The 23,762-nt window shown below is 44.6% G+C and overlaps 1 pseudogene; it reads left to right on the top strand.

Moving 5' to 3' along the window:
• Positions 1-22,127, top strand: part of LOC127925194 (protein tyrosine phosphatase domain-containing protein 1-like) — a 55,001-nt pseudogene extending 32,874 nt beyond the window's left edge.
• The last annotated feature ends 1,635 nt before the right edge of the window (positions 22,128-23,762 follow it).

Below are 23,762 nucleotides of genomic sequence, written 5' to 3'. Positions count from 1 at the left end.
ATGGGGAGGACAGGTACATGACAGGTATATAATGGGCTGGGGAGGACAGGTACAGGACACATTATAATGGGCTGGGGAGGACAGGCTGACAGGTACATTATATGGGCTGGGGAGGACAGGTACAGGACAGGTACATTATAATGGGCTGGAAGGAGGATGGGGAGGACAGGTACATTATAATGGGCTGGGGAGGACAGGTACATTATAATGGGCTGGGGAGGACAGGTACAGGACAGGTTATAATGGGGATGGGGAGGTACGACATAATGGGCTACATGACAGGTACATAATGGGATGGGGAGGACAGGTACATTATAATGGGCTGGGGAGGACAGGTACATTATAATGGGCTGGGGAGGACAGGTACATTATAATGGGATGGGGAGGACAGGTACATTATAATGGGATGGGGAGGACAGGTACATTATGATGGGATGGGGAGGACAGGTACATTATAATGGACTGGGGAGGACAGGTACATTATGACTGGGGAGGACAGGTACATTATAATGGGCTGGGGAGGACAGGCACATTATAATGGGATGAGGGGCAAGTGCGTTACAGGTACATTATAATGGGATGGGATGGGGAGGGACAGGTACATTATAATGGGCTGGGGAAGGTACATTATAATGGAACAGGTACGTGGGCTGGGGAGGACAGGTACATTATAATGGGCTGGGGAGGACAGGGTACGTTATAATGGATGGGGGAGAGACAGGACAGCACATTATAATGGGCTGGGGAGGACAGGTACAGGGTACATTATAATGGGATGGGAGGACAGGCACATTATAATGGGCTGGGGAGGACAGGTACATTATAATGGGCTGGGGAGGACAGGTACATTATAATGGGACAGGTATGTTATAATGGGCTGGGGAGGACAGGTACATTATAATGGGCTGGGGAGGACAGGTACATTATAATGGGATGGGGAGGACAGGTACATTATAATGGGCTGGGGAGGGCAGGTATGTTATAATGGGCTGGGGAGGACAGGTACATTATAATGGGATGGGGAGGACAGGACACATTATAATGGGCTGGGGAAGGACAGGTACATTATAATGGGATGGGGAGGACAGGTACATTATAATGGGCTGGGAGGACAGGCACATTATAATGGGATGGGAGGGACAGGCATGTTATAATGGGGGGAGGACAGGTCAGGGAGACAGGTACATTATAATGGGGGAGGACAGGTCGTTATGATGCGATAGGGGAGAGGTACAGGACTGACACATTATAATGGGCTGGGGAGGTACATTATAATGGGCTGGGAGGGACAGGTATGTTATAATGGGCTGGGGAGGACAGGCACATTATAATGGGCTGGGAGGACAGGTACATTATAATGGGATGGGGAGGACAGGTACATTATAATGGGATGGGGGAGACAGTACATTATAATGGACTAGAGAGGCAGGGGCTGGGGAGGATAGACAGGTACATTATAATGGGCTGGGGAGGACAGGTACATTATAATGGGCTGGGGACAGGTACAGGCACATTATAATGGGATGGGGAGGACAGGTACAGGCACATTATAATGGGATGGGAGGACAGGCATTATAATGGGACAGGGACAGGTACATTATAATGGGCTGGGGAGGACAGGCACATTATAATGGGATGGGGAGGAGACAGGTACATTATAATGGGCTGGGGAGGACAGGCACATTATAATGGGACAGGCATGGGGGGAGGACAGGTATTATAATGATGGGGACGAGGGGAGGACAGGTACATTATAATGGGCTGGGAGGACAGGTACAGGACAGGCACATTATAATGGGATGGGGAGGACAGGTAATGGGCAGGACAGGTACATTATAATGGGCTGGGGAGGACAGGTATGTTATAATGGGATGGGAGGACAGGTACATTATAATGGGATGGGGAGGACAGGTACATTATAATGGGCTGGGGAGGACAGGGCACATTATAATGGGCTGGGGAGACAGCACATTATAATGGGCTGGGGAGGACAGGTACATTATAATGGATGGGGAGGACAGGCACATTATAATGGGCTGGGGAGGACAGGCACATTATAATGGGCTACAGGTACATTATAATGGGCTGGGGAGGACAGGTACATTATAATGGGCTGGGGAGGACAGGTACATGACAGGTACATTATAATGGGCTGAGGACAGGTACAGGGATGGGGAGGACAGGTACATTATAATGGGCTGGGGAGGACAGGCACGAAACAGGTACATTATAATGGGATGGGGATGACAGGTACATTATAATGGGCTGGGGAGGACAGGCACATTATAATGGGCTGGGAGGACAGGTATGTTATAATGGGCTGGGGAGGACAGGCACATTATAATGGGCTGAGGACAGGTATGGGGAGGACAGGTACATTTATAATGGACGTGGGGAGGACAGGTACATTATAATGGGATGGGAGGACAGGTATGTTATAATGGGCTGGGGAGGACAGGGGATGAGGAGGACACATTATAATGGGGGCTGGGGAGGGGTACAGGACAGGTACATTATAATGGGATGGGGGAGGACAGGCAGGACAGGACAGGTACATTATAATGGGATGGGGAGGACAGGTACATTATAATGGGCGGGATGAGGACAGGTACATGACAGGTACGTTATGATGGGATGGGAGGACAGGTACATTATAATGGGCTGGGGAGGACAGGCACATTATAATGGGATGGGGAGGACAGGTACATTATAATGGGCGGGGAGGACAGGTACATGACAGGTACATTATAATGGGACGGGGAGGACAGGTACAGGACAGGTTATAATGGGCTGGGAGGACAGGCATGACAGGTACGCCATGATGGGATGGGGAGGACAGGTACAGGACAGGTACATTATAATGGGCTGGGGAGGACAGGTACATTATATGGGCTGGGGAGGACAGGTACAGGACAGGTACATTATAATGGGATGGGGAGGACAGGTATGTTATGATGCGATGGGGAGGAGGACAGGTACATGATGCGATGGGGAGGACAGGTACAGGACAGGTATGTTATGATAATGGGACAGGTCAGGACAGGTACATTATAATGGGATGGGGAGGACATTATAATGGTACATGTTATGATGGGCTGGGGACAGGTACATTATAATGGGATGGGGAGGACAGGTACATTATAATGGGATGGGGGCACATGGGTACATTATAATGGTACGTTATGATGCGATGGGGAGGACAGGTACATTATAATCGGATCAGGTACATTATAATAGGAGGAGGACAGGTACATTATAATGGGATGGGGAGGACAGGTACATTATAATGGGATGGGGAGGACAGGGCAACATTATAAATGGGCTGGGGAGGACAGGTACATTATAATGGGCTGGGGAGGACAGGTACATTATAATGGGCTGGGGGGACAGGTACGTTATGATGCGATGGGGAGGACAGGTACAGGACAGGTACATTATAATGGGCTGGGGAGGACAGGTACATTTATAATGGGATGGGGAGGACAGGTACATTATAATGGGCTGGGGAGGACAGGTACATTATAATGGGATGGGGAAGGACAGGTACATTATAATGGGATGGGAGGACAGCTTATGATGCATGGGGAAGGACAGGTACATGACAGGTACATTATAATGGGATGGGGAGGACAGGTACATTATAATGGGCTGGGGAGGACAGGTACATTATAATGGGATGGGGAGGTACATTATAATGGTACGTTATGATGCGATGGGAGGGCAGGTACAGGACAGGTACATTATAATGGGCTGGGGAGGACAGGTACATTATAATGGGATGGGGAGGACAGGTACATTATAATGGGATGGGGAGGACAGGTACATTATAATGGGCTGGGGAGGATGTTATAATGGGCAGGTACATTATAATGGGCTGGGGAGGACAGGCACATTATAATGGGCTGGGGAGGACAGGTACATGACAGGTACATTATAATGGGCTGGGAGGACAGGTACATTATAATGGGCTGGGGAGGACAGGGCTGGGGGGGACAGGTACATTATAATGGGATGGGGAGGCACAGGTACAGGACAGGTACATTATAATGGGCTGGGGAGGACAGGCACAGGACAGGTACATTATAATGGGCTGGGGGCCATGGGATGGGGAGGACAGGTACATTATAATGGGCTGGGAGGACAGGACAGGGCTGACAGGTACATTATAATGGGCTGGGGAGGACAGGTACATTATAATGGGATGGGGAGGACAGGTACATGAGGGACAGGTACATTATAATGGACTGGGAGGACAGGTACATTATAATGGGCTGGGGAGGACAGGCACAGGACAGGTACATTATAATGGGCTGGGGAGGACAGTATGTTATGATGCAGGAGGACAGGTTATAATGGGATGGGGAGGACAGGTACAGGACAGGTACGTTATAATGGGCTGGGGGGACAGGGATAGGACAGGACAGGTACATTTATAATGGGATGGGGAGGACAGGTACATTATAATGGGCTGTTATAATGGGAGGGCAGGCACATTATAATGGGATGGGGAGGACACGTATAGGGCTGCACAGGCACATATAATGGGCTGGGGAGGACAGGTACATTATAATGGGCTGGGGAGGACAGGTACATTATAATGGGATGGGGAGGACAGGTACATTATAATGGGCTGGGGAGAGGACATTATAATGGGATGAGGACAGGCACATTATAATGGGCTGGGGAGGACACATTATAATGGTACAGGACAGGTACATTATAATGGGCTGGGGAGGACAGGCACAGGTACATTATAATGGGCTGGGGAGGACAGGCACACATATAATGGGATGGGGAAGGACATACATTATAATGGGCTGGGGAGGACAGGTACATTATAATGGGCTGGGGAAGTACATTATAATGGGCTGGGACAGGTACATTATAATGGGATGGGGAGGACAGGGCTGGGGAGGACAGGTGACAGGTACATTATAATGGGATGGGGAGGACAGGTACATTATAATGGGCTGGGGAGGACAGGGTACATTATAATGGACAGGTACATTATAATGGGCTGGGGAGGACAGGGTACAGGACAGGTTGTTACATGGGCTGGGGGAGGATGACAGGTGGGATGGGGAGGACAGGTACAGGACAGGTATGTTATGATGCGTGGGGATACGGGTATGGGCTGGGGGAGGTACAGGACAGGTACGTTATAATGGGATGGGGAGGACAGGTACGTATAATGGGCTATGTTATGGAGGGCTGGGAGGTACATTATAATGGGATGGGGAGGACAGGTACATTATAATGGGCTGGGAGGACAGGTACATGACAGGTACATTATAATGGGATGGGGAGGACAGGTACATTATAATGGGCTTGGGGAGACAGGCACATACAGGATGATGCGATGGGGAGGACAGGTGCATTATAATGGGATGGGGAGGACAGGCAAACTATAATGGGATGGGGAGGACATGTACATTATAATGGGCGGGGACAGGGGTACATTATAATGGATGGGGAGGACAGGTACATATAAATGGGATGCGATGGGGAGGACAGGTACAGGACAGGTACATTATAATGGGCTGGGGAGGACAGGTACATTATAATGGGTGGGGATGACAGGTGGGTAGGACAGGTTATGATGCGATGGGCTGACAGGGGAGGACAGGTACATGACTGGGAGGGCAGGTACATTATGATGCTGGGGAGGACAGGCACATTATAATGGGATGGGGACATTATAATGGGATATGTTATAATGGGATGGGAGGTACATTATAATGGGATACATTATAATGGGATGGGGAGGACAGGCACATTATAATGGGCTGGGGAGGACAGGGCATAATGGGATGGGATACATATAATGGGATGGGGAGGACAGGTACGTTATAATGGGCTGGGGAGGACAGGTGGGGAGGACGTTATAATGCGCTGGGGACAAGGACGTTATGGTACATGACATTATAATGGTAGGACAGGACAGGACAGGTACATTATAATGGATGGGAAGGACAGGTACATTATAATGGGCTGGGGAGGACAGGTACATTATAATGGGATGGGGAGGACAGGTACGTTATATGCGATGGGGATGACAGGAGGACAGGTACATTATAATGGGATGAGGAGGACAGGGTGGGGGGGACAATGATGCATAACGAGGGCGACATGACAGGTATTATGATGGGCTAGGAGGACAGGACAGGTACATTATAATGGATGAGGAGGAACAGGTATGGGGAGGACATTATAATGGTACATGACAGGTACTGGGACAGGTACAGGACAGGTACATTATAATGGGCTGGGGAGGGCAGGTACATTATAATGGGATGGGGAGGACAGGCACAGGACAGGTACATTATAATGGGCTGGGGACAGGACAGGACAGGTATGTTATAATGGAGAGGACAGGGGGGACATTATGATGGGCTGGGAGGGGACGAGGTACATTATAATGGGCTGGGGAGGACAGGCACATTACTTAATGGGCTGGGAACAGGTATGTTATAATGGGATGGAGGAGGTACAGGTACATTATAATGGACGGGGCTGGGAGGACAGGCACAGGACAGGTAGGACAGGTACAGGACAGATGCATTGTACATGGGGACAGGTACAGGAACATTATAATGGGCTGGGGGACGGGTACAGGACAGGTACATTATAATGGGATGGGGAGGCTGGGGAGGACAGGTACATTATAATGGGATGGGGAGGACAGGTATGTTATAATGCGGATGGGAGGAGGGTAGGACAGGTACATTATAATGGGATGGGGAGGACATTATAATGGTACATGACAGGTACATTATAATGGGGAGGGGCTGGGGAGGACAGGTACATTATAATGGGCTGGGGAGGACAGGACAGGTACATTATATTGGGATGGGGAACAGGTACATGACAGGTACATTATATAATGGGCTGGGGAGGACAGTATGTTATAATGGGCTGGGGGATTATAATGGGATGGGGAGGACACAGGCCTACATTATAATGGGATGGGGAGGACAGGTACTGGGGAGGGGACGAGTTATAATGGGCATGACAGGGACAGGTACAGGACAGGTACATTATGATGGGCTGGGGATGGGGAGGAACAGGTACATGATAATGGGATAGAGGAGGACAGGTACAGGACAGGTACAGGACAGGTACATTATAATGGGCTAGGGAGGATTATGATGCGTGGGGAGGACATTATATTACCAGGACAGATGGGGAGGACAGGTACATTATAATGGGATGGGGAGGACAGGTACATTATAATGGGATGGGGAGGACAGGTATGTTATAATGGGCTGGGGTGGGCAAATTATAATGGGATGGGGAGGACAGGCACAGTTATAATGGGCTGGGACAGGTACATTATAATGGGATGGGGGACAGGTACATTATAATGGGCTGGGGAGGACAGGTACATTATAATGGGCTGGGGAGGACAGGTACATTATAATGGGATATGGGGAGGACAGGTACAGGTACATTATAATGGGATGGGGGGACAGGTACATGACAGGTACATTATAATGGGCTGGGGGACAGGTACGTTATGATGCGATGGGGAGGACAGGTACATTATAATGGGATGGGGAGGACAGGTACATGACAGGTACATTTATAATGGGCTGGGGATGGAGGACAGGCACATTATAATGGGCACAGAGGACAGGTACATTATAATGGGATGGGGAGGACAGGTACATTATAATGGGATGGGGAAATTATAATGGGATGGGGAGGACAGGTACATTATAATGGGCAGGGGGACAGGTACATTATAATGGGCTGGGAGAGGACAGGTACATTATAATGGGATGGGGAGGACAGGTACATTATAATGGGCTGGGGGACAGGCAACGCCATGACGTTATGATGCGATGGGGAGGACAGGTACATTATACACATGACGGGACATTATAATGGGGACAGGACAGGTATGTTATATAATGGGATGGGGAGGACAGGTACATTATAATGGGATAGGGCTGGGGAGACAGGTACATGACAGGTACATTATAATGGGCTGGGGGGACAGGCACGTTATGATGCGATACGGGGAGGACAGGTACAGGGATGGGGCAACAGGTATGTTATAATGGGATGGGGAGGACAAGTACATTATAATGGGCTGGGGAGGACAGGTACATTATAATGGGCTGGGGGGACAGGTACGTTATGATGCGATGGGGAGGGGCAGGTACATTAGGACAGGTACATTATAATGGGCTGGGGAGGACAGGTACATTATAATGGGCTGGGGAGGACAGGTACATTATAATGGGCATTATAATGGGCTGGGGGGGACAGGTACATTATAATGGGCTGGGGGGACAGGCACGTTATGATGCGATGGGGAGGGCAGGTACAGGACAGGTACATTATGATGTAATGGGGAGGACAGGTACAGGATACAGGACAGGCACGTTATGATGCGATGGGGAGGGCAGGTACAGGACAGGTACGTTATGACAGGTAGTCATTTAGGCAGGTTATCTTAGTGCCTGTGCCCAGAACAATTTGGTGGTCTGCTTGAAACATGTTGGTATTACAGACTCGGACAGGAGAGGTTTAAAATGTCAGTGAAGAGACCTGCCAGTTGGTCAGCGCATGCTCTAAGTACAAATCCTTATAATCCATCTGGCCCTGCGGCCTTGTGAATGTTGACCTGTTTAAAGGTCTTACTCATATCGGCTGCGAAGAGCCTGATCACATAGTCTCCCGGAACAGCAGGTGCTATCATGTATGTTTCAGTGTTATTTGCCTCGAGAAACTAGCTCTTTACCGCTAGGCTCTCTGCCGCCCAGTGGCTACTAGGATGTCACTGGTTGTTTACCAGGTGTGTTACTGGTGTGTTTATCGGGAGTTTTGCTGTGTTTAACAGGTGTGTTTATGTGGTGTGTTACTGTGTTCACCTGTTACTGTGTTTACGTGGTGCGTTTCTGGGTTTACCAGGTGTGTTACTGTGTTTACGTGGTGCGTTTCTGGGTTTACCAGGTGTGTTACTGTGTTTACGTGGTGCGTTTCTGGGTTTACCAGGTGTGTTACTGTGTTTACGTGGTGTGTTTCTGGGTTTACCAGGTGTGTTACTGTGTTTACGTGGTGTCTTTCTGGGTTTACCAGGTGTGTTACTGTGTTTACCAGGTGTGTTTCTGGGTTTACCAGGTGTGTTACTGTGTTTACGTGGTGTGTTTCTGGGTTTACCAGGTGTGTTTCTGGCCCACCAGGTGTGTTACTGTGTTTACCAGGTGTTTTACTGTGTGTGCGTGGTGTGTTTCTGGGTTTTACCAGGTGTGTTCTGGGCTTTACCAGGTGTGTTACTGTGTTTACGTGGCGTCTTTCTGGGTTTACCAGGTGTGTTACTGTGTTTACGTGGTGTCTTTCTGGGTTTACCAGGTGTGTTACTGTGTTTACCAGGTATGTTTCTGGGTTTACCAGGTGTGTTACTGTGTTTACGTGGTGTGTTTCTGGGTTTACCAGGTGTGTTTCTGGGTTTACCAGGTGTGTTACTGTGTTTACGTGGTGTGTTTCTGGGTTTACCAGGTGTTTTACTGTGTTTACGTGGTGTGTTTCTGGGTTTACCAGGTGTGTTACTGTGTTTACCAGGTGTGTTTCTGGGTTTACCAGGTGTGTTTCTGGGTTTACCAGGTGTGTTACTGTGTTTACCAGGTGTTTTACTGTGTTTACGTGGTGCGTTTCTGGGTTTACCAGGTGTGTTACTGTGTTTACCAGGTGTGTTTCTGTGTTTACCAGGTGTTTTACTGTGTTTATGTGGTGTGTTTCTGGGTTTACCTGTTACTGTGTTTACCCAGTGTGTTTCTGGGTTTACCAGGTGTATTAGTGTTTACCTGTTACTGTGTTTACCAGGTGTGTTACACTGTTTACCAGGTGTGTTACTGGTGTGTTACTCTATTTACCAGGTGTATTACTGGCATGTTACCTGGTGTTCACCTCTCGTATGAGTGCGGACCAGGTGTGTTACTGTGTTTACCAGGTGTATTACTGTGTTTACCTGTTACTGTTTACCAGGTGTATTACTGTGTTTACCTGTTACTGTTTACCAGGTGAGTTACTGTGTTTACCTGTTACTGTTTACCAGGTGTATTACTGTGTTTACCTGTTACTGTTTACCAGGTGTATTACTGTGTTTACCTGTTACTCTATTTACCAGGTGTATTACTGTGTTTACCTGTTACTGTGTTTACCAGGTGTGTTACACTGTTTACCAGGTGTGTTACTGGTGTGTTACTCTATTTACCAGGTGTATTACTGGCGTGTTACCTGGTGTTCACCTGTTGAGTGCGGACCAGGTGTATTACTGTGCTGTGTTTACCAGGTGTATTACTGTGTTTACCTCTTTTATGATTACTGGACCAGGTGTGTTTACCTGTTACTCTGTTTACCAGGTGTATTACTGGCGTGTTACCTGGTGTTCACCTCTCGTTTGAGTGCAGACAGGTGTGTTTACCTGTTACTCTATTTACCAGGTGTTTACACTGTTTACCAGGTGTGTTTACCTGTTACTCTATTTACCAGGTGTGTTACTGGCGTGTTACCTGGTGTTCACCTCTCGTATGAGTGCGGACCAGGCCATCCTGTTTGTCAGAGCCAAGCCTGGTGTTCACCTCCATCAGACCGAGGCCAGCTGCTGTGTGTCCGGGTGTTCGCCCAGTTCCTGGTTCCGTTGAGAACGTGTTCTCCTACGCAGAACCCGTTTACCAACGCTGTTACGCTGTCCCAGTTACCTGGTGTTCACCACCTGCTGCACGGCAGACGGACCAGGTGATGAAGAACGTGCCAAAGATCGTCCAGCTGGTCTGCAAGTTCCTCCTGGACATCCTGGTATTCCAGGTAATACATTATTATGTGTATTATAGACAGGTAATACATTATTATGGTATAATAGATGGGTAATACATTATTATGGTATAATAGACCTAATACATTATTATGGTATAATAGACAGGTAATACATTATTATGATTATAGAAGGTAATACATCTGGTATAATAGATGGGTACACACAGGTAATAATACATTATTATGGTATAATAGACAGGTAATACCTGGTATAATAGACAGGTCTACATTATTATGGTATAATAGACAGGTAATACATTATTTGGTCAGAGCCAATAGACAGGTAATACATTATTATGGTATAATAGACAGGTAATACTGCTAATAGATGGGTAATACATTATTATGGCATAACAGATGGGTAATACATTATTATGGTATAACAGACAGGTAATCTCCCTTATGGCATAATAGATGGGTACTACATTATTATGGTGTAATAGACAGGTAATACATTATTATGGCATAATAGACGGTAATACATGCTTATGGTTATAGACAGGTATAGACAGGTAATACATTATTATGGTATTATAGACAGGTAATACATTATTTATGGTATAATAGACAGGTAATACATTATTATGGTATAATAGACAGGTAATACATTATTATGGTATTATAGACAGGTAATACATTATTATGGTATAATAGATGGGTAATACATTATTATGGTATTATAGACAGGTAATACATTATTATGGTATAATAGATGGGTAATACATTATTATGGTATAATAGACAGGTAATACATTATTATGGTATAATAGATGGGTAATACATTATTATGGTATAATAGACAGGTAATACATTATTATGGTATAATAGACAGGTAATACATTATTATGGTATTATAGACAGGTAATACATTATTATGGTATAATAGACAGGTAATACATTATTATGGTATAGACAGGTAATACATTATTATGGTATAACAGACAGGTAATACATTATTATGGTATAATAGACAGGTAATACATTATTATGGTATTATAGACAGGTAATACATTATTATGGTATTATAGACAGGTAATACATTATTATGGTATATAGACAGGTAATACATTATTATGGTATAATAGACAGGTAATACATTATTATGGTATAGACGGTAATACATTATTTATGGTATTAGACAGGTAATACATTATTATGGTATAATAGACAGGTAATACATTATTATGGTATAATAGATGGGTAATACATTATTATGGTATAATAGACAGGTAATACATTATTATGGTATAATAGACAGGTAATACATTATTATGGTATTATAGACAGGTAATACATTATTATGGTATAATAGACAGGTAATACATTATTATGGTATAGACAGGTAATACATTATTATGGTATAATAGACAGGTAATACATTATTATGGTATAGACAGGTAATACATTATTATGGTATAATAGACAGGTAATACATTATTATGGTATTATAGACAGGTAATACATTATTATGGTATAATTATACATTATTATGGTATAATGGACAGGTAATACATTATTATGGTATAATAGACAGGTAATACATTATTATGGTATAATAGACAGGTAATACATTATTACAAGTATAATAGACAGGTAATACATTATTATGGTATAATGGACAGGTAATACATTATTATGGTATAATAGACAGGTAATACATTATTATGGTATAATAGACAGGTAATACATTATTATGGTATAATAGACAGGTAATACATTATTATTATTATGACAGGTAATACATTATTATGGTATAGACAGGTAATACATTATTGTATAACAGACTCAGGCAATACATATTATTATAGACAGGTAATACATTATGGTATAATAGACAGTTAATACATTATTATGGTATAATAGACAGGTAATACATTATTATGGTATTACAGACAGGTAATACATTATTATGGTATTATAGACAGGTAATACATTATTATGGTATTATAGACAGGTAATACATTATTATGGTATTATAGACAGGTAATACATTATTATGGTATAATAGACAGGTAATACATTATTATGGTATATAGACAGGTAATACATTATTATGGTATAGACAGGTAATACATTATTATGGTATTATAGACAGGGTAATACATTATTATGAGTATTATAGACAGGTAATACATTATTATGGTATAATAGACAGTTAATACATTATTATGGTATAATAGACAGGTAATACATTATTATGGTATAATAGACAGGTAATACATTATTATGGTATTATAGACAGGTAATACATTATTATGGTATTATAGACAGGTAATACATTATTATGGTATAATAGACAGGTAATACAGTATTATGGTATAATAGACAGAGTAATACATTATTATGGTATAGACAGGTAATACATTATTATGGTATAGACAGGTAATACATTATTATGGTATTATAGACAGGTAATACATTATTATGTTATTATAGACAGGTAATACATTATGTATTATAGACAGTTAATACATTATTATGGTATATAGACAGGTAATACATTATTATGGTATAGACAGGTAATACATTATTATGGTATTATAGACGGGTAATACATTATTGTGGCATAATAGACAGGTAATACAGTATTATGGTATAATAGACAGGTAATACATTATTATGGTATAGACAGGTAATACATTATAGGCACATAGACAGGTAATACATTATTATGGTATTATAGACAGGTAATACATTATTATTATAGACAGTAATACATTATGGTATAATAGACAGGTAATACATTATTATGGTATAGACAGGTAATACATTATTATGGCAGGTAATACATTATTATGGTATTATAGACAGGTAATACATTATTATGGTATTATAGACAGGTAATACATTATTATAATAGACAGTAATACATTATTATGGTATAATAGACAGGTAATACATTATTATGGTATAATAGACAGGTAATACATTATTATGGTATTATAGACAGGTAATACATTATTATGGTATTATAGACAGGTAATACATTATTATGGTATTATAGACAGGTAATACATTATATGGTATAATAGACAGGTAATACATTATTATGGTATAATAGACAGGTAATACATTATTATGGTATAATAGACAGGTAATACATTATATAATAGACAGGTAATACATTATTATGGTATACAGACAGGTAATACATTATTATGGTATTATAGACAGGTAATACATTATTATGGTATTATAGACAGGTAATACATTATGGTATAACAGACAGTTAATACATATTATGGTATAATAGACAGGTAATACATTATTATGGTATAATAGACAGGTAATACATTATTATGGTATTATAGACAGGTAATACATATGGTATTATAGACAGGTAATACATTATTATTATTTATAGACAGGTAATACATTATTATGGTATAATAGACAGGTAATACATTATTATGGTATAATAGACAGGTAATACATTATTATGGTATAATAGACAGGTAATACATTATTATGGTATTATAGACAGGTAATACATTATTATGGTATATAGACAGGTAATACATTTATGGTATAACAGACAGGTAATACATTATTATGGTATTATAGACAGGTAATAAAACATTATTATATTGACAGTATTATAGACAGGTAATACATTATTATGGTATAATAGACAGGTAATACATTATTATGGTATTATAGACAGGTAATACATTATTATGGTATAATAGACAGTAATACATTATTATGGTATAATAGACAGGTAATACATTATTATGGTATTATAGACAGGTAATACATTATTATGGTATAATAGACAGGTAATACATTATTATGGTATTATAGACAGGTAATACATTATTATGGTATTATAGACAGGTAATACATTATTATTTATTATAGACAGGTAATAGACAGGTATTATAAAATAATAGACAGGTAATACATTATTATGGTATAGACAGGTAATACATTATTATGGTATTATAGACAGGTAATACATTTATTATATTATAGACAGGTAATACATTATTATGGTATAATAGACAGGTAATACATTATTATAATCAGGTACATTATTTTTATAGACAGGTAATACATTATTATGGTTTTCAGTAATACATCCATTATGGTATTATAACAAATAGATAATTATAGACAGGTAATACTTATTATGGCATAATAGACAGGCAATACATTGATGGTATTATAGATATAAATTAATCGCATAAGGTAATACATTATTATGGTATTATAGACAGGTTAGACATTCTATAAAACAGGCCATTATTTTGACATATAGACAGGTAATACATAATTATGGTATTGGACAGGTAATACATTAAGGCATAACAGACAGGTAATACATCTTTTGACATTATAGACAGGTAATACAGGAGCTTGGCATAATGACAGGCCTACATTATTTTGGCATAACAGCCTTCTTTTGGCATAGAGGTAATACTGGATGGCAGGAGCTTGGCCTCAGTGATGTACTGGGCCTTCTTTTTGTTACCGCCTGGTATAGATTACATATGGATAATAGACAGGTAATTGGCCTCATTTATGATGTACTGGGCCTTCCTCTGGTATAATAGCCTGGTAATAGAGGTCCTGGATGGACAGGAGCTTGGTCTCAGTGATGTAGACTGGGCCATTATTATGATAATAGACCATTATTATGGTATTATAGAGGTAATACTGGATGGCAGGTAATACTTGGTAGTGATGTACTGGGCCTTCTTCTGACACCGCCTGGTATGATTCTGGATGGCAAAAGGGAGCTTGGCCTCAGTGATGATTGGGCCTTCTTCTGGAGGTTCCGCCTGACTGTATAGATGGGTCCTAGGATGGCAGGGAGCTTACTCAGTGATGTACTGGGCCTTCTTCTGACTTACCGCCATGTGAATTGGCAGTGATTGGTCCTTTCAGATGGTTATAGGCCTGGATGGCTTTGGCCTCAAGTGATGTACTGGGCCTTCTTCTGACACCGCCTGGTATAGAGGTCCTGGATGGAAGGGAGCTTGGCCTCAGTGATGTACTGGGCCTTCTTTTGACACCGCCTGGTATAGAGGTCCTGGATGGAAGGGAGCTTGGCCTCAGTGATGTACTGGGCCTTCTTCTGACACCGCCTGGTATAGAGGTCCTGGATGGCAGGGAGCTTGGCCTCAGTGATGTACTGGGCCTTCTTCTGACACCGCCTGGTATAGAGGTCCTGGATGGCAGGGAACTTGGCCTCGGTGATGTACTGGGCCTTCTTCTGACACCGCCTGGTATAGAGGTCCTGGATGGCAGGGAGCTTGGCCTCAGTGATGTACTGGGCCTTCTTTGACACCGCCTGGTATAGAGGTCCTGGATGGCAGGGGAGCTTGGCCTCAGTGATGTACTGGGCCTTCTTCTGACACCGCCTGGTATAGAGGTCCTGGATGGAAGGGAGCTTGGCCTCAGTGATGTACTGGGCCTTCTTCTGACACCGCCTGGTATAGAGGTCCTGGATGGCAGGGAGCTTGGCCTCAGTGATGTACTGGGCCTTCCTCTGACACCGCCTGGTATAGAGGTCCTGGATGGCAGGGAGCTTTTCCTCAGTGATGTACTGGGCCTTCCTCTGACACCGCCTGGTATAGAGGTCCTGGATGACAGGGAGCTTGGCCTAGTGATGTACTGGGCCTTCTTCTGACACCGCCTGGTATATCCTGGATGGCAGGGAGCTTGGCCTCAGTGATGTACAGGGCCGTACTCACCATCCTCTCTGTAGTTCCTCAGGTGCCTTGCAATTGCCATACTAAGCGGTGGTGGAGCCAGTCAACATGCTCTCAGTGGTGCAGCTGTATAACTTTTGAGGATAGCCCTACTTCACAACTGTGTAGGTGTGTTATGTTAATTCCTTTGTATCTGCTACAGCCCAACAATGTGGATGGGCGTGCTCAGCCCTCCTTTTCCTGTAGTCACATTTATCATTATTGCTGACGTTGAGGAGACCTGGCATAGCAAGCTAGTGAGGGGAGGGGCACAGTAGCCTTTGAGCATAGGCAGACCGAGTCAGAACTGTACTATGCCTATCTATCAGTATAGGTAGGTTGGCCACCAGGCAGACTAGTCAGAACTGTGCCCTATGCCTATCTATCAGTATAGGTAGGTTGGCCACCAGGAAGGTTCAGACTGTGACTATGCCTATCTATCAGTATAGGTTTGGCCACCAGGCAGACCGAGTCAGAACTGTACTATGCCTATCTATCAGTATATAGGTTGTACCAGGCCTGAGTCTCAGCTCCCAGAATTGCCTGGATCGTATGAGGTAGTTGGCCACCAGGCAGACCTAGTCAGAACTGTGACTATGCCTATCTATCAGTATAGGTAGGTTGGCACCAGGCAGACCTAGTCAGAACTGTGTACTATGCCTATCTATCAGTATAGGTAGGTTGGCCACCAGGCAGACCTAGTCAGAACTTGTACTATGCCTATCTATCAGTATAGGTAGGTTGGCCACCAGGCAGACCTAGTCAGAACTGTGTACTATGCCTATCTATCAGTATAGGTAGGTTGGCCACCAGGCAGACCTAGTCAGAACTGTGTACTATGCCTATCTATCAGTATAGGTAGGTTGGCCACCAGGCAGACCTAGTCAGAACTGTGTACTATGCCTATCTATCAGTATAGGTAGGTTGGCCACCAGGCAGACCTAGTCAGAACTGTGTACTATGCCTATCTATCAGTATAGGTAGGTTGGCCACCAGGCAGACCTAGTCAGAACTGTGTACTATGCCTATCTATCAGTATAGGTAGGTTGGCCACCAGGCAGACCGAGTCAGAACTGTGTACTATGCCTATCTATCAGTATAGGTAGGTTGGCCACCAGCAGACCTAGTCAGAACTGTGTACTATGCCTATCTATCAGTATAGGTAGGTTGGCCACCAGGCAGACCTAGTCAGAACTGTGTACTATGCCTATCTATCAGTATAGGTAGGTTGGCCACCAGGCAGACCTAGTCAGAACTGTGTACTATGCCTATCTATCAGTATAGGTAGGTTGGCCACCAGGCAGACCGAGTCAGAACTGTGTACTATGCCTATCTATCAGTATAGGTAGGTTGGCCACCAGGCAGACCTAGTCAGAACTGTGTACTATGCCTATCTATCAGTATAGGTAGGTTGGCCACCAGGCAGACCTAGTCAGAACTGTGTACTATGCCTATCTATCAGTATAGGTAGGTTGGCCACCAGGCAGACCTAGTCAGAACTGTGTACTATGCCTATCTATCAGTATAGGTAGGTTGGCCACCAGGCAGACCGAGTCAGAACTGTACTATGCCTATCTATCAGTATAGGTAGGTTGGCCACCAGGCAGACCTAGTCAGAACTGTGTACTATGCCTATCTATCAGTATAGGTAGGTTGGCCACCAGGCAGACCTAGTCAGAACTGTGTACTATGCCTATCTATCAGTATAGGTAGGTTGGCCACCAGGCAGACCTAGTCAGAACTGTGTACTATGCCTATCTATCAGTATAGGTAGGTTGGCCACCAGGCAGACCTAGTCAGAACTGTGTACTATGCCTATCTATCAGTATAGGTAGGTTGGCCACCAGGCAGACCTAGTCAGAACTGTGTACTATGCCTATCTATCAGTATAGGTAGGTTGGCCACAGGCAGACCTAGTCAGAACTGTGTACTATGCCTATCTATCAGTATAGGTAGGTTGGCCACCAGGCAGACCTAGTCAGAACTGTGTACTATGCCTATCTATCAGTATAGGTAGGTTGGCCACCAGGCAGACCTAGTCAGAACTGTGTACTATGCCTATCTATCAGTATAGGTAGGTTGGCCACCAGGCAGACCTAGTCAGAACTGTGTACTATGCCTATCTATCAGTATAGGTAGGTTGGCCACCAGGCAGACCTAGTCAGAACTGTGTACTATGCCTATCTATCAGTATAGGTAGGTTGGCCACCAGGCAGACCTAGTCAGAACTGTGTACTATGCCTATCTATCAGTATAGGTAGGTTGGCCACCAGGCAGACCTAGTCAGAACTGTGTACTATGCCTATCTATCAGTATAGGTAGGTTGGCCACCAGGCAGACCTAGTCAGAACTGTGTACTATGCCTATCTATCAGTATAGGTAGGTTGGCCACCAGGCAGACCGAGTCAGAACAGTGTACTATGCCTATCTATCAGTATAGGTAGGTTGGCCCACCAGGCAGACCTAGTCAGAACTGTGTACTATGCCTATCTATCAGTATAGGTAGGTTGGCCACCAGGCAGACCTAGTCAGAACAGTGTACTATGCCTATCTATCAGTATAGGTAGGTTGGCCACCAGGCAGACCGAGTCAGAACTGTGTACTATGCCTATCTATCAGTATAGGTAGGTTGGCCACCAGGCAGACCTAGTCAGAACTGTGTACTATGCCTATCTATCAGTATAGGTAGGTTGGCCACCAGGCAGACCTAGTCAGAACTGTGTACTATGCCTATCTATCAGTATAGGTAGGTTGGCCACCAGGCAGACCTAGTCAGAACTGTGTACTATGCCTATCTATCAGTATAGGTAGGTTGGCCACCAGGCAGACCTAGTCAGAACTGTGTACTATGCCTATCTATCAGTATAGGTAGGTTGGCCACCAGGCAGACCTAGTCAGAACTGTGTACTATGCCTATCTATCAGTATAGGTAGGTTGGCCACCAGGCAGACCGAGTCAGAACTGTGTACTATGCCTATCTATCAGTATAGGTAGGTTGGCCACCAGGCAGACCTAGTCAGAACTGTGTACTATGCCTATCTATCAGTATAGGTAGGTTGGCCACCAGGCAGACCTAGTCAGAACTGTGTACTATGCCTATCTATCAGTATAGGTAGGTTGGCCACCAGGCAGACCTAGTCAGAACTGTGTACTATGCCTATCTATCAGTATAGGTAGGTTGGCCACCAGGCAGACCTAGTCAGAACTGTGTACTATGCCTATCTATCAGTATAGGTAGGTTGGCCACCAGGCAGACCGAGTCAGAACAGTGTACTATGCCTATCTATCAGTATAGGTAGGTTGGCCACCAGGCAGACCTAGTCAGAACTGTGTACTATGCCTATCTATCAGTATAGGTAGGTTGGCCACCAGGCAGACCGAGTCAGAACTGTGTAGCTCAGTTGGTAGAGCATGGCTGTATGACTGTAAGTCGCTTTGGATAAAAGCGTCTGCTAAATGGCATATATTAGAACTGTGTACTATGCCTATCTATCATCAATCAGAAGCTCTATCTTGCAATTTCTTGGCTTGCAATGTTTCGCATCTTCAGTAAAGCAGGGCCTTATCATCAATTGATAGTCTAGGATATTGAGCTGAGCGAGATGCAACGCTCCACATTCACACACAGTATCTGCGCACAGGTTGGCTTGACGCCGTTCCCAGCGTGGTAGGCAGGGCACCAAGACAGCAGAGAAGTAGAGACATGCGATTCAACACTCTTAGTTGTTGAGGAATTGACCCTCTATGCTGTTTACTTTCTGCATCTACATAGAAATGTTTAAAAAATACTGCATTTTGTTTGAGGATTTTCTTAATGTTAAGGATCTCAATTTCGTTTAAATGTTTGCACACTGATTATGATGATGATGATGATGATGATGGTGTGATTGAAGGTGGTGGTGGAGGAGGCGGTGTTGGAGGTTCCAGACCTGGCGGGCGGAGGTGGAAGACAGTGTCCCAGCAGGCCATCCAGCTGCTGGGGAAGGAGATGAGAGGAAGGGCATCCCTGTGCCTTCACCCCGCCTGCCCCTTGTCCACGCCTGCCTTGTCCCCGCCCTGAGACATCCCTAATCCAGCCTTGTCCCCGCCCTGGGACAGCCCTAATCCAGCCTTGTCCCCACCCTGGGAACAGCCCCTAACCCAGCCTTGTCCCCACCCTGAGACAGCCCTAACCCAGCCTTGTCCCCACCCTGAGACAGCCTAATCCAGCCTTTTCCCCGCCCTGGGACAGCCTAACCCACACTACATGGAACGACCTCTCACTCCAAACCTAGCACTACTCCAGGAACCATCGTTACTCTTAGAGCCCCCTCTCAGCCCAGCCCTGGCCCTGACTCGGTTCTGTCCAGTGACCAGGAGCTGGACCCTCTGTGGCAGCAGCAGAATGGGGTGGCAGCCTCCTCCTGAAGCCTCTGCATCCGGGGAAACGCTTGCTGAGTTACAGTGACTCAGCCTTGTATAAGCTAGACCCCAGACGAGACCCAGACCAGGAGCAGAACCAGAACCACATCTGGGCATCCCTTGCGGCAATCCTCTGACTCAGCACCAGCTAGCCCACAGCCTGGGAGCCCCCCACATCCCTAGCCTCCCTCCACAGCACCACCCCTTCTCCATGGGAGAGCAGACAGGAGGAGGCGAGCGAGGAGGACAGGAAAAGGAGCTCTAAGGAGAGTGATCACCACACCCAGAAGAACATGTCTCCTCTCTTCCAGAGACGGAAGCAGCTCTGAGGAGCCACGAAGTCTGTCCTTTGGGTTTGGGGTAGTCTGTCCAAGCCCTCAGGAGAAAGAGCTGTCAGAGGAGGCCGTGGAGAGGAGACATGCCTGTGATGAGCCTTACAGGAGGAGAGGAGTCTGTGTGTGGGGTAGACAGGGCTGGAGACAGAGAGGAAAGAGTGAGGAAGGCTGGAGAAGAGGAAGGACAGAGAGGAACCGAAGGACAGAGAGGACAGAGACGGAAGGACAGAGGGACAGGGAGGACAGAGAGGACAGAGAGGACAGGGAGGAACGGAAGGACAGAGAGGACAGAGAGGACAGAGGGACAGGGAGAGGCTGACAGAGGTCCCTGTCATCACCCGTATGCTGAGCTGTCCCTGGAAGCCAGGCGTCTCGTGGTGGCCAGAGCTCTGGCTTTGGGCCTGAATGATGAAGATCTCCACTACAAGGTCTCAGTGTGGCAGGTAAGACATGACAGTTTGACAGATACTATTTGAAATACTTTCAGCGTTTGCTTTAGCCTGCCTGGAGTGCCAGGTTGGTGCCAGGTTGGCGTGCCAGGTTGGAGTGCCAGGTTGGCGTGCCAGGTTGGCACCATTTTGGTGTTCTATTGCTTCCATTGCAATAGGCAGCTCAATGAAACACAGATGGAGTATTTGAACCCAGGTGTGATGTTGACTACTAATACGATAGTGTGTGGTCCGGCAGACAGAGCTGAACTCCAGAGAAGGCCTGGGAGAGACTGAGTCTAGAGAGAGACCCTATGGTGCTGGCTGGTCTCATGTGGTCCTGGCTGGAGCAGCTCAAAGAGCCAATCATCTCCTCTCAGGATGTCCAGGCCCTGGGCCAGAAGAACTACAACTCTCAGCATGCACTCAGTTCTCTGGAGAAGGTATGAGGATATCATATACAGTGCCTTCGGAAAGTATTCAGACCTTGGCTTTTTCCACATTTTGTTACGTTACAGCCTTATTCTAAAATGGATTAAATAAATCAAAATCTACACATAATATCCAATAATGATAGTGAAAACTTAGGTTTTTAGACATTTTTGCAAATATGAGTTTTTGAGTATTTTATATGGGCTGTTGCATGGTTAATGTAGATTTATCGCGTGGTTACTGTGGGTTATCACTCATTAATATGGGTTGTCACGTGAGTCGATATGGGTTGTCACGTGGTTGATATGGGTTGTCACGTGGTTGATATGGGTTGTCACGTGGTTGATATGGGTTGTCACGTGGTTGATATGGGTTGTCACGTGGTTGATATGGGTTGTCACGTGGTTGATATGGGTTGTCACGTGGTTGATATGGGTTGTCACGTGGTTGATATGGGTTGTCACTTGGTTGATATGGGTTGTCACGTGGTTGATATGGGTTGTCACGTGGTTGATATGGGTTGTCACGTGGTTGATATGGGTTGTCACGTGGTTGATATGGGTTGTCACGTGGTTGATATGGGTTGTCACGTGGTTGATATGGGTTGTCACGTGGTTGATATGGGTTGTCACGTGGTTGATATGGGTTGTCACGTGGTTGATATGGGTTGTCACGTGGTTGATATGGGTTGTCACGTGGTTGATATGGGTTGTCACGTGGTTGATATGGGTTTATCACGTGGTCGATATGGGTTGTCACGTGGTCGATGTGAGCTATCACTTAATATGGTTATCACTTATTTCATATGGGTTATCGCTTGGTTAATATGGGTTAGCATGGTTAATATGGTTACAGCGTGGTTAATATGGGCACAGCGTGGTTTAATATGGGGTACAGCGTGGTTATGTGGTTACAGCGTGGTTAATATGGGTTACAGCGTGATTAATATGGGGTACAGCGTGGTTAATATGGGTTACAGCGTGGTTAATATGGGTTACAGCGTGATTAATATGGGGTACAGCGTGGTTAATATGGGTTACAGCGTGATTAATATGGGGTACAGCGTGGTTAATATGGGGTACAGCGTGATTAATATGGGTTACAGCGTGGTTAATATGGGTTACAGCGTGGTTAATATGGGGTACAGCGTGGTTAATATGGGTTACAGCGTGGTTAATATGGGGGTGGCGTGGTTAATATGGGTAACAGCGTGGTTAATATGGGTTACAGCCTGGTTAATATGGGTACAGCGTGGTTAATATGGGTTACAGCGTGGTTAATATGGGTAACAGCGTGGTTAATATGGGTTACAGCCTGGTTAATATGGGTTACAGCGTGGTTGATATGGGTTACAGCGTGGTTAATATGGGTTACAGCGTGATTAATATGGGTAACAGCGTGGTTAATATGGGTTACAGCGTGATTAATATGGGTAACAGCGTGGTTAATATGGTTACAGCGTGATTAATATGGGGTACAGCGTGGTTAATATGGGTTACAGCGTGGTTAATATGGGTTACAGCGTGGTTAATATGGGTTACAGCGTGGTTAATATGGGTTACAGCGTGATTAATATGGGTTACAGCGTGATTAATATGGGTAACAGCGTGGTTAATATGGGTTACAGCGTGATTAATATGGGGCAC

The sequence above is a fragment of the Oncorhynchus keta genome, unplaced genomic scaffold (genome assembly GCF_023373465.1).
Source record: "Oncorhynchus keta strain PuntledgeMale-10-30-2019 unplaced genomic scaffold, Oket_V2 Un_contig_5252_pilon_pilon, whole genome shotgun sequence".
NCBI lineage: Eukaryota > Metazoa > Chordata > Actinopteri > Salmoniformes > Salmonidae > Oncorhynchus > Oncorhynchus keta.
Note: the sequence above shows the minus strand (reverse complement) of the source record. Positions and strands in the feature narration are given on the sequence as shown.